Raw genomic sequence first — 14712 nt, 5'->3', positions numbered from 1 at the left:
AGAACTGTAAATTTATCTTTTTAGAACTTATGGCCTTATGGTGTTATTTTTCTTCTCTATATCTTCTTTTGAACTCTGGAGTGTAATATTAAGAAAAAGGAATATATATATATATATATATATTTTTTAGTCAAACTTAATTATGTATACACCGCTACAGTACAGTTTATCTTTATTGTGTATTTTATTGTTTCTTATCATTTTCCCATATTTCCATTGTGTGAAAAGCAGGTTCTCCTCCTATGATTCTTAATGGTTTAATTAATCAGTTGGAATCGGAAATTAAAATCAGTTGGAAATAAAGGATTCGTTGACATTCAACCTTTGATGACTAAATAAAATTACCGGTTTTTTACGCTACCCAATTTCGGAAAACCACTGGTGTAAAGGAAATAAAGCATTGGACTTAGGAAATCGTGAGATGCGGTCTGGTGTGACTTAAGTTTCAGAAAAACATTTTCTTTATCATGTCAACGTTTCGATCTTTATTGAGATCATCTTCAGGGCCTGGGATTTACATTGTTTAAATTTAACAAATACATGTAGGATGTGGAAAAAGTGAATATAGACAATGCAAAAAAAATTTTTTTTTATATCAATCAAAGTATTTCTACTCACGCAGAAAACAAACACTTTGAATGAGTAGAAATAGTTTGATCGAATATTAAAAAAAAATTTTCATTGTTTAAATTCACTTTTTTCACATCCTACATTCACAATTTCCGAATAATCATCGACTAACGGTCACTAATCACCACACATTGGACTTAGTATGATCTCATGAAGCCCTACAGCATTAATTTTAGGAAATTCTGAATGATGACATTATTGTTTGATTCTAAATTGTCTATCAGTTAAGTAGGAAGTGACATCTATATACTGCTTTGGTAGCATTCCTCTTAGTCCACTGATATTTATTATTTATCAATCCTTCATCAAAGAACTTGTCAAAAGGCGGGAAAACATGAAGGCAAAACGCAAACCTAATTAGTTTTTAGAATGTTTTTCTATAATAGCCGTTACTTGATGAGTTTGGTCTATTTTGAATGTGCTTGTTCGAATTCAAATTGGTAGCCTGGGATATTTTAATTGCTTTCTACAAAAGCATTGATAATTTATGGTAATAACTTTTCGAAACGTTTAGAGACTGGTACGATCGATATATGGCGACGTTTTGTACCCGTTTTCCCCGTTATTTATCATTATGGCTAGTACAATTTTCCAGATACTGGAAACTTGGTCTGATTGCAGCCTTAAAAAGATATCTGAGTTCACAACCTTTTTTTTTATATTTTTTGTATATTTACCTGTTTTACAGTGACCCTTAAATAATCCTTGAGTACTTTCCTGCACTCTTTCAAGTGTGAAATCATCGAGACAACAAACTAGCGCCACAATTCCTATTTACTCAAATAAGCATTGCAGAATATGAGTCACAACATCATCTAATGAAAAAAATTTCGTATAAAGAGTTGATACTCCCAATAAAATCGTCCTCTAATACTTCCCCGGCCTTAGACAGAATAAGTTACCCGATAATTAAAAACTTACCGATCTAGTAAACTATTGTTAGTTAACATTTTTAATAATATGTGGAGAACTGGCGATATTCCAATAGAATGTAAAGACTCTCTAGTTATTCCTATCAAGAAACCTCTCAAAAAGATTTTTCTCCCGAGTCTTACCGCCCAATATATTTAAGCTCATGCTTACTCAAGANTCTGTCTGTCTCTCTCTCTCTCTCTCTATGTATCTCTATCTATCTATCTATCTCTATGTATCTCTATCTATCTATCTAGCTATCTATCTATCTATCTATCCATCTATCTATCTCTCTCTCTCTCTCTCTCTCTCTCTCTCTCTCTATCTATCTATCTATCTATCTATCTATCTATCTATCCATCTATCTATCTATCTATCTATCTATCTATCTATCTATCTATCTATATCTATCTCTCTCTCTCTCTCTGTCTCTATCTATTTATCTATCTATCTATCCATCTATCTTTGTCGACCTGGAATCCGCTTACGACAATTTTGATTTTGAAGAACTAGCCCTCAAACCAGTAGACTTAAATCTTTCAAACAGATTTATGGAGAATATTCTGAATCTGATTTCTGATGAACAGTGAATGTCCAAGATTTTCCGATTACCATATGGGGATTTCCTAAGTCCAATTTTATTTGCACTTTACGTAAGTGATTTCGGAGAGCTTCTGACCGAGAACACGAAAATCGATCAATTTTTTAGAAGTTGATATGAACGGCAATATCAACGTTTATCGGACTTTGGTCGATTTTGTTAAACAATTATTGACATGAATGAAGACAATAGGCCATATATATATATAAAGTATAATTTGTTTCAATTAATTAATATTTATGTAAGGTATTGGTTGAAATGAAAAAGTTAGTGTCACGAGAGGGATACGAACCCACGACCTTCGGATACGCCGCTGCTCTACCACTTGAGCGATCGTGAACACTAACTTTTTCATTTCAACCGATACCTTACTTAAAGGTTAATTATTTGAAAGAAGTTATTTGGTCAATCGGACCACGAAATATAATGAATGTAATAAAATATAATATTAAAAAAATTTATACGCTTTTTCGTTCCCCACTTGTCCTACGAGTCCTAAGATTCAGTAGTGATCCTTTTGCGCGTATATCCTGTTTAGTTTGACTGTACACTCAAGCTCCATTTTGGAAGCTAATCGTATAAAACTTTTAAATCTTTTCAATTAATTCTAATTTGGCCAGTTGTCGTCTTCCTCATTCCCTTTCAACCACAAAGCCTTACCCAACCTAGTTGTACATTAACCTTTAGTTTAACCAGCTTTTGAATGATTTTCCTTATACTTTTTGTCAAAAAAGCATAGGGATCTATGTTAATTATTAAATCCAAGTACGTTGACGGTTACTTAGAATGAGCTTGATACATCCACCGCTTTTTGGTTACATAGGCCTCATAAATTTCTCAACCGTTACAGAAACAACATGAACATTGTCAACACCAACTGATCGACTTACTTCCGTCCGTGTAAATTAGATAAATACGATCAGCCATTTTTATATTGCTAGGGTCAGTCATCATTGACCCTTGAAGCCTCTCATCATCATAACAGGATCAAATCAGATCAAAGAGATCATCAGGTTGTTGGGTTTTCCCAATTTTGGAGGCCTTCACTGACTACATTTGATGTGATTTTTTTGCATATTAATACTTTTATGACTGTTTGCCTATCTGAACTTATGAGGTCGCAAGCATTGATGGCTTAACTCAGATATTTAGGACAGCCTTCTGACGCTTCTTCGGCTCAGACTGTTTAATTGAGAATAATATGAAAAAAATCTCAACGGGTAGTTTGGACATTAAACCATCCTGTATATCAGAAATTATTTTAAGTTTACTTTCACTTACTTTATTAGAAATGTGTGGTGATTAGTGACCGTTAATCGATAATTGTTCAGAAATCGTGGGACACCAGACCGCATCTCACGATTTTTGAACAATTACTTCATTAGTTTACGAAAATATCAACAAAATGCCATCCTAATTAAATAAAACTTAAACGTTTTGATTTTAATTTTATTTGCACCATGAGTAACTGCGTGTGCTTCGGGCGTCAAACTTTCAAGGACTGTGTGATTTGATAAATTAACCGCCCGTAACCCCAAACATTTACGGACAAACAATGTTGGCGATCACTTTTCCGAACCAATAAGAGTTGTTTATCCACCAGTAGTGGCCATTGTGGGGCTTTAATGACCCATCACTCGTTCGAGTAGCCGGCTGTAAAGAGTGCTCTGGACAAATTCTGGAGAAGATCCTATCTTCCTGAAACCCATTTGCAGTAATCTACTCTTCTCTTTTATCGTAGTTCGTCAGAGCGTGATGAAGAGAAGCACGGGAAGGGTGGAAACGTGACCACTTAATCACACGACAATTTCCTGTATATTCCCCAACAACCGAAATTATATCCACATTTCACTTTGCCAATAGTGAGCAGTTATAATTTGGCATTAAACTAACGGCTTGTAATGATAATGTCATTGATTACAGATTGTTCAGATTACTGAAATTTTCAGTACATATGATTGTCACATTTAATATTTCTGTGATCCCTTTATTTTCAATAATTATTCAGAAATCGTGAGATGCGGTCTGGTATGATGTAGGTTTCAGAAAAACATTTTCTTTATCGTGCCAACGTTTTGATCTTTATTGAGATCATCTTCAGGTCCTGGGATTTACAAACATTGTTTACATTTAACAAATACACATAGGATTTGGAAAAAAGTGAATTTATACAACGCAAAATATATTTTTTATATTCAATCAAAGTATTTCTACTCACTCAGTGTTTGTCTTCTGTGTAATTGTGCCATTCTTGCGTGTCGTGTTAAGAGTGCCAGTGAGATATTGCTGTTTTGTGTTGAAGGGGTGGGGATGGAATTCGGTATAGAAAAGACATTTTTGTATAAGTCTATCAAATACAAACAAACCAGCATACATTTCCATGCCATTTATTCACGGCCTATCACATAAATTAAACACATTTCTCTCGTCCGATAACTTCAAAATAGCTTTCTAAAATTATAAAACTATTAAAACACTTTTTTCCTAAATTAAAGATCCCACACCAATAACAAACAAATCTGACGTGATGTACAAAATCAATTGTTTAAACTATCCGGCAACTTACATCGGTCTTACATCCTAATATCTGGACAAGAGAGTAAAGCAACATATCTATGATTGCAAAAACCCAAGAAAAATCTACACACTCGCTACCCACCATTTTGAACACAAACACAATTTCGACTCCACCAATCCAAAAATAATACACACAGAACAAAACAAACATAAACGTAACTTTTTAGAAATGGTATACATCAACAGAGATAAACACAGCATCAATTACAGAACAGATACATATAAACTCAGTCGCAGCTACGCCAATATCATTACTTAAATTCAATATAGAAAACATACATATATCATCTCATCACATTCCACACATCAAATATTTTTCACATAGTCTAATTTTTCAATAATTCAGCTTTCCTTTTCCTCTTTATCCCCTTCTGTATAATCCTGAAAGGACAATCTAGCCGAACCATTACCAACGTTTTTCCCTTCGTCGGCTCTTTTCACCTCAAAGAAGACGAAGCCTTATATAAAAATGTCTTTTCTATACCGACTTCCTTCCCCACCCCTTCAAATTCCAACATATATAAACACAAAACAGCAATATCTCACTGACACTCTCAACAAGACACGCAAGAATGACACAATTACACAGAATACACACACTTTGAGTGAGGAGAAATACTTTGATTGAATATAAAAAATATATTTTGCATTGTATAAATTCACTTTTTTCCACATCCTACGTGTATTTGTTAAATGTACACAATGTTTGTAAATCCCAGGTCCTGAAGATGATCTCAATAAAGATCGAAACGTTGGCGAAAATGAAAGAAAATGTTTTTCTGAAACCTACATCACACCAGACCGCACTCAAAATTTCTGAATAATTATCGATTAACGGTCACTAATCACCACACATTTATTTTCAACGGTGCTAACTAAACTATAACTCAACTATAATAGCTATAAATTTTCAAAACATGAAGTTCACTTCTAAATTTATTAGTCGATTTAAAAATCATAAAAATCTAATATTTAGGTATTTATTACACTTTCTAATGATATTTTTCGGACCGTGTGAAAAAATTTATTTCCAAGACAAAAATCTTTCTGGAAGATTGTTTGCAGTACAATAAAACAAATAAAGATTTTTAAAAATTATTACCTTATAGTAAGTAATAGTAAGGCGCCGTCGGTGGCCTCAATGGTTAACGCGTTGATACTGCGCTGATCACTGGAATGTAAACGTCGTTGAATGCAGGGCCGCTATATTCGAACCCAACATACATACAATTTTTTTTTTTTTAAGTTTTTTTTTCAAAAACGCCGATACCTCGCGGGTCGATATGACCACTGCTGTTGCGTACCTACGTCAATATTGTAATGTAATGAACTAGGATAAATAAAATATAAGTACAACATAACTTTGTTACATGAGGGAGTCATCACTCACGGATGCTCATGTATTGTAACTGCTCATTTTTTCACATAAATGTCTGACCAGTTTCTTTTTCAGTTTTCTTGTGGTATGATTCGGAAGAGTGGATGTTGGGCAAAAGTAATGATGAATTAGGTGTGAATGTTAATCCTTCGTCCAAACCCGCTTCACCCGGTCAAAATGGTTCTTCCTACCGTCCGATCAGTCTACTCCCTCTATTCTCAAAAACATTCAACTTTTCCAACCTTCTCCCAGACCATCAATTTGGCTTTCGACCTTACCATTCCACTACCCACCTAGTGTCTCACGTAGTTGACCACATATCATAATCCGTCGACTGAAAAGAATACTATGTGGGGGACTTTTCTTGACGTGTCCCAAGCGTTTGACCGCGTGCGGCATTAAGGCGTCTTGTACAAACTAAAGGGCAACCTTCCACATACCCTCTTAATCCTTTGTTCCTGTCAAACAGAACAACTCTTCTGAATCCGCCAAGGATCGGCCTCTTCCGACTATTGTACTCTGGAAGCAGGAACACCACAGGGCAGCGTATTTCGACGGATCCTTTACCCGCTATACACCGTAGATATTCCAACTTCATCCTTCACCATTCTTGCATCCTTTGTCGTCGACACGGCTATGCTATCCTCTGATCCCGACCCCACAATTCTTTCGAAAGAACTCCAGGAACATGTCCTGCAAATAGTCGAACGGAGTAAACACTGGAATATGAAGTTTAATGAAAGCAAACGCACCCATGTGTCATTCACCCTTCAAAGAAAAACCCCCTCTTAAAATATTCCCCATTAATACTCCCATCCTAAAGACAAACTGCGTCAGGTATCTCGAGTTCCACCTATACTCAAGATTGACTTGGAGCCAACACACACGACTATAAAGACAGGAATTAAACGAACGTTTCGGACTACTCTACAGATTACTGGCACGTAAATCTAACGTTTCAACAAAAAACAAATAGACAGTCTTCAAGACAATACTAAAACCAATCTGAACGCACGGACTAATACTGTATGGCACTCCAAATCATTCCAACATCCAAAGAATACAGACCTTACAATCCAAAGTCTTCCGAACCGTAGTCAATGTTACTATGTTTCCAAGATTACCCTTCACAGTGACCACAAAATCCCTGTGGTGCAAAAAATAATCCCCAACATATTTTTCACTTTACACAATAAATTCCTCTCACCCAAATCAAGTTGCCTTTTCTATACGTACGAGAGACCATCCCGATAATTCCACCAGACGACTGAATAGATGTCCTCGCCACCTACTAAAAGAGGATTAATCCTCGCTTATATTTGATAGATCAACAATGGTTGCTGACCGCCCTCACGACTCAGGATTTATATCATGTGGAAATGCAGTCCATTACATATGCAAATAAAGATAAAGATTGTAATAATTTTTTTTTTAATTCTGAGGATCTTCGATTATTTGGTTTGTATTCCACGGATATTGGAGCCAAATTTCTACTTTGTAAGTCCATAATGGCATTGTTACAGTATTGTATGTAAGTCAATGACAGCTTTTGCTATTAGTTTCACTCTGTATGCGTAATTTCTCTTCAACTCTAGAAGTTTCTTTCTCCCAAAAATGGACAAAAACCCGAAGTAAAAATTATATATTTGCTGTGTATCGGAGCACTTTATGTAACTACTTGTTAATTATATAGCTAAAATAATAATATAAACACATGAGAATACCTAGAGATGCCTTGGGCAATAGCCACCAAGACTTTCAATTGCAGAAGTGAGATTTTCGTAAAATAACTTATACACAGATTGTCCAATCCGGTTCTCCTTCATGAACTGTTAGTTCTTCTAAACGATTGGCAAAAATTTCATAACGTACAAATTATTCTGGTTTCCCCATATAGTTACTGATATTTCATGGACTGTTCCAATCCATAAAAATAAAGTTAATTGGTGTTAAGGCGCATTTTTTCTTTTATATTTTATCGTAAATTACGAAGTCTAGTCTCCTTCCCTCTTTTTTTTCTCTCTCTTAATTATATATTTGAATTTTGATTTATGTTTGCATGCATTAACTTTATTATTATTTTACACATGTATCGGGGATAAATCTTAATTTTGTTAAAATAATTGTTGATTTCGCGATCCATAACGGATTAAGCGGACAAAACAAGGAAGGATTAGCCGTTATCGCGGACCCTTGATCGAGAATGAGACGTCGAGAAGCCAGTCTTTGCGCAACTTTGAAAGACAAAACTGCTATCTCCCGTATATCGGTCTATCGATTGTTATATCGATTTCGTTACGTCCCATCATCGATACCTATACCTTCAGGGACCACCGCCGAAAGATCAGGGTTGCATGACAACTGCTTATACCGTGACGTCACCAGGCTGTATTTTCCTTTGATCCTCTTCATCTCATCTTCATTATTTTTCTTCATCGTCGTTTGGTCTGGCTTTCTTCATCATCTTGACTTCTTCATCATCTCCGCTTCTTCATTATCTGTGGCTTCTTCATCATTTGCGACTTCACATCTTCAATTTTCATACCTGCTTCGCCATTTCACTTCATACTTAAGTTTACTTTATTTTATTATTATTATTTTATTGCATGCAAGTTTATTTGTTAAGTTGATTTAACTCATAGTTAACGTGCACGTCTGTACATGAGTAATATTATTAAGTCAATTTTCATTCATTTTCTTTTCATTAAAATTTACTAATTTTCATTTTGTTTCAATCTGGTCAATCGAATACCACGATCTGGTCAAAGAATCGTAATTCAGGAAGTTGTTTAATTTTAATTTATATATATAGATAGAAAATTCAATTCAAATCAATAGAAAAAAGGTTTATTTTATTTTATCTGATCTTGTTTATGTTTAAATCAAGTAAGAATCCATTTATTTTATATTTTATTATAACAATATATTCCTTATATATGTATAAACCGTATTATTTATAGTTTTACCCGTATACATGTGTGCATGCCATATATTCAAATTTTAGGTATTTTTCATTTATTCAAAAGATAAAAAGGGGAAAGGAGAGTTAAATATTCGGCATAACTATCTTCAATTTAATAACAATATATATTTAATTTATTCATCTTCTCTGAAATTAATTGAGATCTGGAAAATTAATCCCCACATTGAACCAGTGGGATATTGGGTAAGGAAATCGGTATTTCAAAATTAACGAAAGTCCTTCCCCCCAACAATTGGTGATAAATATGTGAAAATATTATAACTGTTAACCTAACCATAAAAATTTGGATTAAGAATATGAACTTATTGCATTGAAAACTAAGGATGTCTGTACTTATGTTTTTCTAGTTTCATGCATAACAAACCAAGCATTTTGTATCAATTGTCCTTTAATGATAATTTGTCACTTTGTGTGGAAGGTTTCACGATTATTTGAATAGCTGCAAATTTAAGTCAGACGATCAAAATTAGTGGCATTTTCTCCATGTTTATATGTTATGAAATGCAATTAGTTCGGTTATATATTGATGGTTATACATTGATAAAGATTATTTATTAAATTAGATGAGAGTTTTATCGCTACATCAGCTTTAATTTGTATTACTTCAAGTGATATTCTTGGAATTATGTTGAACTAATCGACATGTAACCATTAGGTTTCGATTATGCTTTACGAATATTTTTAACGCAAAGTGTCAAATTATTCGTCCAATTATTAAAAAATGTAAAAAATCTGATTTCGAATGGGCAAATTAACAAAAACAGATGCACAACTTTGTGCAGAAATGGGACTCGAAATTTTTGAACACCTTTAATGGAAAATCGCCGGTGGCCGGCGACGATACGAGGATCAATGAGCTTACATATGTATATTCCCAAGAGAAGAGGACTCGAGTGCTCTGTTGAATTACAAAATTACCAAACCAACCAATATTGCTAATAAACTAAATTTATCACATATCAACATATCAATCTGTAAAATCTAATTATTATTTTTTTCTTTACTGGTGTTCGCAACAGCAAAGGTCATATCAACGCCTCTGGGTACCAGTGATTTTGCAAAAGCCCATTTGTAAGTATCTAACGGTCCGGAATTCGAACCTGGCGCGCCGTGTCAACGCCTTGACCGCTGCGGCCACCTTGGCCCCCCTTTAATATTAGTATTTCATTAACTCTATCACGTAACAGTCTACCCAATCGTCCATAAACTTTAAGACTTGTGATGCTTATTTGATTTTCTGCTATATTTCGGAGGTTACACAAACGAACCTGTAGGCAAACACTTTCCTAAAATTTGTGTTAAATTTCAAAGTTTTCAAAACACGAATATTAAGAATGGAATGAACCCGTTACAGTGAGTTAGCTGAGGTAAAGGATTGGTCATAATATGTTTAATTGTAGAACATAAGAAAAGACAGGCCCCTGAGGGGATCGGGTGGTTGGGGTCAGAGAAGGCCAGAGAAGTCGTCTGCGGTGGAATGGGTGTAAGAGTGAGGGGATCCACTAAATGGTAACCTCCTTAAATACAATTAAGTACATTTGAGTGAGACCGTCTCAATCTCCCGAAAGGAGTGCTCTTGACAGAATCTTTTATCAAATTCTAGACTTATTTTTACGTATTATCAAAACGAATTGAGACAGTGTGATTGATTAAACGTATTAATCAAAACCCTAAAACCCCCTTGATGACATTTGATTAATAGCACGATGCACTTGAAGTGAAATTATTATGAACTTATTCTCATAAAAATAAATTTTTAATCAAAAGAGTGAGAGATAGAATGGATAAAATCAAGTAATTAATGTCTTACTCGGTCTTAACGTTCAAATTACCGGACCAGGGGTAGATTTTTAAATATTTCTTTCATACTATTCTTAATTAAAAAGTCATGGAGTGTGTTGGGATCCGAACATACGACCGCTAGCGTGGTAAATGAGAGTAGACGCCCTAACCACCAGGCCTCCACTGTTCTCGAAAGTATAGATACAAAAAATTTACAAATAAAGTTCATTTTAGGAGTTAAAAGAACTCCAATTTGTCCATGGAACTGGCATGATATCATAATAATCAATATAATAATCAAGATTATTCTCTAAAACAATACTTTCCTGCCTAAATCATTGGCGGTTATTGCGAAATGCATGAAATCATTCAGTTAGCCAACCTTAAAATTTCACATGGAATGGCTTACGAGAAATTTAAAATAAATTTTAACTTTGTGAATAGCAATATGAAAATCATGTACAAAACAACAATTACAAACAATTCGTCGTAGGCAGACCCTTTCAAATATATAAATTTTCCTTCCCAACAGCCCGCATCGATTAAATATTCATAGAAAGATTGCTAAAGAATGCTAGCATTTATAATTGCGAACATAATTACTCAAATATTTCGCCGCAGAGGGCCAATTCGATTCAAAATCTGAAAACATGATGATAATCAGAAATGATAAGTACTGCACGATCTTTAACAGTAAAAAGGAAAGTTGGAGTGAAATGAAGAATACTAATTATACAAGTAGAAGGAACTTAGACGGATGTTCATTAGTCTTTCCGAAGAGTTCGTTCTGTGTAAATCTGCCATTTCTCTTCTGGTGGCAGTATTTATGAAATTATATTATTACAACGTACAACATACAAAAACAAGTTTCAACTTGAGTTTGCAAACTCTGAACATTCAGTAAGAACAGGGATTCGGGTCCATTGGGGGCAGAAAGCGGCAAACTGCGAAACGTTTTCATGTGAATCTCTACGTGCGAAATGTTGCGTGCCTCGTACATAGTCATTTACTGGCATTAATGTAAGCTCAAATCTGCACACGCATGTAGAGTTGACTCTATCACTTCCCGCAGTCCACTGGCAATTTCACCCGTTGTAGTTTACAATAAATTACTTGCAGTCCTCGAGAATCACACTCCCCAGGTGTTGGCAGTGCGGGGTCAGAGCTCGGACTTATCCATCCCGATGCCGAGGTTGGGCATCACGGGATTATCAATCACCAGCTAGTCCATTTCCGCCCCAACGCTCTGAGTTGCTAACTCCATTCACTCATAAATACATTATTATTTATTTAAAAATAAATAGGGTGGTGGAGTACTTCATAGTCCGCCATCACCCTTACACCTTACAACTAAACTAATATGGGGACAATGTGGTACTGAATATCTCGTCATCGGCTCTCTCACAATACAAATTCAAGCAAATAAATATATTCAATCTCAACACACGCTAGGCACACAAAACTATCATTATTATATACAATAAAACAACCACGTTTCTTGCAAGAATTGACACAAGTGACCCAGTTACTAGCAGTCGTACTCAAGCACAATTCTCATATCTGGTGGCATTCCTTTACGCTCTCTATATGGAGCCAATGAATTGCACCTTTCTATCGGGTGGGACTCATCGACATTTTCTGTAAGCCGTTATTTTTCAAATCTAATTGAATTGAATTGATTGCTTTAGAATCAAATTTGTTGCTTACGTGTCAACCAAAGACAGAGAAGACGGAAAATGTTGATAAATAGTATTTATGAATACATTATTATTTATTAAAAAAAGGATTGAATTTTCTCACTTCTAGAGTAATCAGCGAAATGATGAGGGGTACCACTTTTTATGTTGGAAAAAAACAGCAATTTTCAAGATAAGAATTTACCTCAAAAATGGTTGAACAATACGATTCGGCAGAAATAAAATTAGATAGATGTACAATTAACAAAATTGCTCAATCTGCATCTTTTTCTTTCATCCGTAAAGTGGTGCATCTATTGTTTTACCCTTTTTTGATTCATGTATAGAGAAAATCGATAAAATAAAACTTAAAGAAAAATTAATAGGCAACAAAACTCTTTCTATCATTTACTGGTGTATTTATTCATCTCATTTTTATAACTATCGGACGAACTCGAAATCGGACATTTTCGCAGGTTTATGTTCCCAGTGGACGTGAGACTTACGTTATTGTGCCAAAAACACACTCAAAATGCAGTAAGTTATCTCATGTAACTGGATCAGTAATCGGATTGGTACTCGATCAAAGAACAACGTTGTCATAAAAGTTTATGTTATATTACAGCTTTTGATTGGTTTGATCTGCAATTAATTAGGTTTTATGTTGTATATAGTACAGGTGATCTATTTATCAGTTATAATAAGCCTGAAGACAGAATCTTTACGCGTTATCGAAAAGTTCTGCAAGGTTCAACTTGTAAGTCGTTTAAAAAAAAAAATATTTTCATGGAAATTGGTCACGCGAGTAATGGTATCCCAGTTGGTTCAAATAACGATATATATCGAAAATATCGACTTTACATAAAACAGGCGATGAAATGGAACTTTGTATTCCCGTTTGAAACGTTTTCAAATGAGTAACTCGGCTTCAGTCTGAAGTTGACTTGTGCAATTATTCCAGTGTTGATGTCATTTGACAAATGAAACACAGAATGGAAACAGGAAAGGGGAAGATTAAGATTAGGGAGGAAAGTGATGACAAGGAAACCCCCTAACCACTGGGGCATTGTCCTCAGGACTTCGGACAATACGCTAATTTCCAATTTCTCTCCCGGCCTGGTTCGCCATCATCCCCCATCTGAAATGGTTTATTTTTGCAACCTAGTCCAAGTCGAAACCTAAATTCAAAAACTTCTTTCAGACAGGTTGAACTATTAAAAAGCTATAATACATTTAACGATTTTAGAAAATTAAGAGGATACCTTCCACTTTGAAGGGAAGAAGAACTTTGGTGAAGAAAAACTTTTATCCTAATTTTAAGCCTTACAAATTTGTTCACCATTATAAAAGTGAGTGATCGGCTTTGAGCGGACATTTGTATCGTTTTGCCTCTGGATTAATGGATTTAGGAGTAAATACATGTTAGGTCGTAACACACGGCAACCTCGTCCAAATGGCATTTGTCACTGGTTTACAAAACACAAATATATGTCCATACGACGGATGAATTATTTTCTAATGGTCTGTTGACCAATTTCAGTTAAAATATGTTTTTCTAGTAAATTCTTGCATTCAATATAATTTTTATTTTTTTGTTGTTTACAGGATATTTTAAAATAAGAATATGAGATATAGTTAAATAAAAAAAATTAAATAAAAAATTAAACTGATTAAAACAATTTTACCAAAAAGACGTGTTATAGTAACAATGAAGAAAGTATTCATCAATTCAGCACGGAGCATTTCTCCGGTTGCGTAAGATCACCGCTTGCATTCGACGTGGCATCGATTTTACGAGGATCTCAATGTGGTGCTGTCGAATCACACTCCTCCAACAGTTCATTTACTCTTTCCTCTTTAGCACAAACAAACAACCGACCATGTACAAAAACAAACAAATATATACATACACACTGAACAGTTACACAATAATAACACACATTATATATACAATATTTACTATTAAATTATTTTCTGCTAAACATCTGAACAGAGACCCAACAACCCACTCTCATCCAAAGAACTGTCTTTATGTCGGGTGCCATGCCTATGTGCTCACTGTAGGGGGTCAAGGCGAGGCACTCCCCGACCAAGTGTGACACAGCAACCTTTCTCTACAAGAGGGACACCTGTGCGGGGCTTCCATGTGTCAATCGGGTATGGCGTATCATCA

This window comes from Cimex lectularius, unplaced genomic scaffold, assembly GCF_000648675.2.
Source record: "Cimex lectularius strain Harlan isolate CLEC.00 unplaced genomic scaffold, Clec_2.1 scaffold449, whole genome shotgun sequence".
Classification (NCBI taxonomy): domain Eukaryota; kingdom Metazoa; phylum Arthropoda; class Insecta; order Hemiptera; family Cimicidae; genus Cimex; species Cimex lectularius.
Note: the sequence above shows the minus strand (reverse complement) of the source record.